Source organism: Amphiura filiformis, chromosome 20, assembly GCF_039555335.1.
Source record: "Amphiura filiformis chromosome 20, Afil_fr2py, whole genome shotgun sequence".
In the NCBI taxonomy this organism is placed as follows: domain Eukaryota; kingdom Metazoa; phylum Echinodermata; class Ophiuroidea; order Amphilepidida; family Amphiuridae; genus Amphiura; species Amphiura filiformis.
This window is the reverse complement of record NC_092647.1, coordinates 41227649-41232430: the sequence shown is the minus strand read 5'-3', so window position 1 is coordinate 41232430 and position 4782 is coordinate 41227649. Positions and strand designations below refer to the sequence as shown.

Here is a 4782-nt window from a genome sequence, read left to right as displayed (position 1 = left end):
CTTCCTTATCATCCTTATTGTCTAATGGGTTACTTGTAAACGTGCAATCTCTCATACTTATTGTCTACAATCGACATTAATAATCACATCTTGCAATTTTATTTAAGTTTTCTATTTTTCTTTATTATTTGAAGACAATAACATACATTAAACAGAAACGGAGTGAGTAACAGCCATAATTCTTGCAATTTTATTCAAGTTTCCTATTTTTTCAAGTTTTCTATGTTTCTTTATTATTTGAAGACAATAACATACATTAAACAGAAACGGAGTGAGTAACAGCCATAATATCTCGGCTACCCGCGCGACATAATTGTTCTAGCTTTACATGCAAATAAAACGATACCAACTTGACATGATAACGGGTGCTGTCAATTGATATAAAGAAATCATAGCATATTCTTTCATTAATAATATTAATAAATCAGTAAGGTTAAAAAAAAAAGGATTTGTCTCAAGAGAGTGAAACTATACCTCAAAATTTGCTTTTAGTCGCCAACAGGGTCGCTGCTAGAGGGGGGTGGGGTATTGAGGGGGTAGACACGGCAAATTTTTATCAATTAAAAAAATGGTTGAAAAATATTTTGATCATCACCCCCGAAACCAATCCCCCCCACACACCTCCCCCACCCCTCTAACATTTTAGACTCTTGAGCGCCGTGCTGGTTGGAAAAAATGGGTCAACGGCCTTTTTGGGCTGTTGATGGAAGGGACGTTAGGGGTTTGCGATAGAAAATTAAAAACGACCATCTTTGACACCCATTCTTCATTCACAAAATACACCCATTCGTCGAAGTTGTGGATGAAAGGAAATCTTTTCATGGTGCGACGGTAGCCGCTAATAGAAATATAAGTCAACCAATGTTCTATTCGCCAACCCACACAGATCATTCAGCACATCATCTGAAAAAAACAACCCAAGTGCAATCCGAAATTTTATACAGTTTGTTGACTATGATTTTGAGTTTAGATTCGCTACACCAAGACCCTTGTATGGTCTCTTCTTGCAATCAAATGCTGCAGGATAATTGCTTTGGCGTCATTGCGAGTGAGATTGCGATTTTAACGAAAACAAAATTACTTAAGGCGCGCACGGCATGCAGTTTAATCAATTGAAAATCACAGGAATTGTAGTGATTTTGTATCGTTGTTAGTGCCGACAGTGCGTTTTAATCACAGTTCTGTCACCAGCATCTAGAGAACTGAACCGCACTGACAATGTCGAAGTGCTCTGCAGAAAAGAAAAACTATTGCCAAGAATAGTGAGAGAAGCCATTTTCATCAAGAAAGAGACCAACCCCACCCTTAATAGGGGCAGGGGCTGAGAACTTTCCGAAGTCTATGGCACTTTGCTTCTAGAAACACCTGACAAAAGGTCAAAAAAGAAATTGTCAACAAGAAGTAAAGGTCACACAGTCATTCACCAGTATTACACCGCTGATAACGGAGTATGGTTACTCTGAAATTATTCGGACAAAAACGTGAGTGTTGTTGAAAAAAACCCGGGAGTGTTGTTGACTAGTTTTAAACTTTTCTTTGATTTAACAAGTCTATTAATGTCAAGGGGAAAATCCTCCGATATAAGTATAGTGTTGCAATAATGAAAATTTATGGCATTGTCTATTATTAGAACATTTGAAAAACTCCCGGATGGTGTACTATAAAAGAGACCGTAAACAAGAATTCTGAGCAGACCTGTATCAATGTGATTGTAATGTAAAGTTGATGTAGCTAGCTAAAACAGAGCAATGTTAACCAGTCAGGATACTCAATGACATACAATTATTTTATTGTTTTTCACCCGGGTACATTGTAAGATCTAACACTAAATAGGGCGCTTCCGCCTAATGGTTTTATCTACACCGACAAGCTGTTTATGGTTATTTCGAAGCTAAGAAACTTGACCAAAGTAAGACAAAGGGTCTACTGCGGAGTGAGTGGGACTTTGAAGAAAAGGTTGCAATTATTATCATCTGGATACAGATCTGACAGGTGCAATATTCTGCGATTTCGTGGCAGATTTTATATTATGAAGAGAGTTGTCAGCTGTTGTCGTAGGCTCTCTAGTGTGCTGGTAGGCTATTTGCTTTCAAAGAGAAATGCCTGTGATCTAGTCAATTTGCATAGCCAATGCGGGGACCCGCATGAAGCGCGGGCATCCCGCTAGCATAGGCGTAGATCCAGGAGGATGGGATACACCCCAATATTTTGCCGGGGTGGTCCATACATTCATCCCCCATGTTGACGCCTGTACATGTATGTGGGTTTCTGACCAAATTAGCCTCATATTTGGCAATTTATCCCTAAAAGTGCCAATTTTTGCGCTACGCGCGGAATTATTCCACATTTCATTAGTTTAGCTTCAATAGGCACATTTTTTCGCGCGCATTTGTACAATAAACTTATTCAGTCGCCAAAAGGTGCTGGATTCACTATACTTCAAGAATTTTTTTCCACTGCCCGCTAATAATACAAAATAACAGAAGCATGTGATCAAATTGGACCTCGCGATTTGTGCTTACTTCAGGCCGCCGCCTCCGCCAAATCCTCTTTCACGCAGAACACCACCTGAAAATAGACAGGAACATAATGATGGCAGAATTTTAGGCTTATGACTTTTAAGCTTTTAGCATTTGGTACTCAATTCATTTGGCAAAAGGTGATGATAAAAGGCACCTGAATACAAAATTAACTATAGAGCACACTTACCGCCGCGTTCACAAATTTCAATCATCATTACATGACAAATCAAAAACAATTATGATGACAGTGTCAGTGCGGGCCCTACTTTGGACCACATCCACGCCTAGAAAACATATTGTTCTGCTGATATTCCCCTGACTAAAAGAGTTGGACTTTCATGACACTTGATGACAATGATCATGATGGTGCAAGTTCATAACCAGTGCCTCCATGTTAACCACCTTGCCGATGGATTTGCAGTTTAATTTACTGTATTTCTTTTCAATAGTGTCACTGATAAGAACTATTTTAAAACTTTTATAATGAATAACGGAGAACATAAATATCGTATAGTCTCCACCCAGATGTCCCGGTTATACCCGGGGTTATACGTCATCATCGCGCGGGGTTATAGACGAATCCAACGAGCCGAGAGATGGTTAAGTCCCGGTGCTCAATCTCGCCGATTAACTCTGCGTCGTCTCGGAGCATTTCGATGGCTCTCCTGCGCCTTGCAGTTACAAGCCGCAGTACGCCGACGAATTAATATAGTGTAGCCATATGACTGGTTGCGAAATCGCGAGCAGTTATGGGCATCGAGTTCGCAACATCTTGCCATCTTCTTGTTCTGCGGGTTGTCATTCATTACTCGAAACATTTATATTAATGTTTATTGTAGTACCTACTTGAGTTTACTCACTGCACCGTGAGCAATTTGCGGATCAGTCGATATAATCCGGCAAGGAAACAACGCACTCAAGGACACTAATTTGTAAGGCTATTGTTGTTGCGAGAAATGCAGGAGTTGGGCAGATCAAGCCGATGAACGGGTGACTGAACATAAATAAATAATAAATAAATTTTGGATTTATAAAGCGCCTTTCTCCAGATCTTAGAGGACTCAAAGCGCTGTAATTTCGCTGCAATGGTGAATCATCACAATCAGATCGCATCAACTAGGTTGCTGCCTTTTCATCGAGGAGACACACATTTTGTTAGTGCATATCGTAACAGTATTTTGTTTCTCAAAATATGTGCATCGGCGAGGGTCTGCGGCTTAGGTTCCGGGCACGCCGAAGAGTTAATCGGCGAGATTGAGCGCCCAGGCCTTAGAATTCATTTGGCCATTACTAGGGTCCCCTCCGCACCAAACTGGTGTTGTGACTGTCTGATTGGATGGATTAAAGCGTGTACGTCTGCGTGTAACACGTTTGATGGAATGCAGTTTAAAATTTCCGCCAAGGCCGCATCATCATTTCACATTTTAGGTGGGATGGACACGACAGGGACCCAGCTATGTCTGCCACTGAGGTGTCGGAATGTGTGAAATTGGATTCGTCTATAAGGTAGGCCATTAAAACCCTGATTAATCGCTATATCAGTATGTCATCTATTTAGTGATTCGATCCTCCCGTTTAGTGATCGCCCGTTAACTCAACTAGCACCCCGCTAGTAATACAAAAATAATTCGACCTTGCATTTTGTTCTTACCTTCTTCATTTACACGAGAATGCCCAGCTGAAAATAGAGACAGGAACATAATTAATTTATGACGATTAGTATTTTTAGGCAGGAACTGCCTTTAATGACTTTGAATTGGCATTTGGCACCTACTGATTTTGAATTGGCATTTGGTACCCAATTTTATTTGGCAAAAAGGTGACAAAGTGAACCTGCATGGACGACAGATGTAAACATTTATTTTAACCGAGCTGAAGAAATAGCAATACAAAAAACTTTGTAAGGAAATAAGGACCTATAATCGGAGTCAGATAAAAAATACTAGTTTGCGTATGACGATCCACTCCCACAGCCCATAAAAGGAAGGTTAATTCAGCTGGTGCGTTCGTCGGAAAAGGGGAATTTCGGTACTTTACAAAGCAAACAGCAACTTTTCTAGGTATTTTGTTGACATGGTGCCTCCAGGAAAGAAATTTTCCAAGACCTAACTTTTGAGACGGTGTGTATGTTTGAAGGTGCAAACTTAACGATACGGCACGCTGTTACCACTACACAGATATTTTAATCATCACGAGAAATCGTTAACAAATTTCTGAGTTTGATTGACAGATGACGTCAGACGCACTAGTCTCTTTTAAT

General features: G+C 40.2%; 1 long non-coding RNA gene across 1 annotated transcript; it reads right to left on the bottom strand.

Moving 5' to 3' along the window:
- Positions 1–653: 653 nt before the first annotated feature.
- On the bottom strand, positions 654–4202 carry LOC140142529 (uncharacterized). Its single transcript, XR_011857535.1, has 3 exons — positions 4174–4202; positions 2523–2568; positions 654–903 (listed from the first exon to the last, which is right to left on the bottom strand). It is a non-coding gene; the product is annotated as an uncharacterized lncRNA (long non-coding RNA).
- Between the last annotated feature and the right edge of the window lie 580 nt (positions 4203–4782).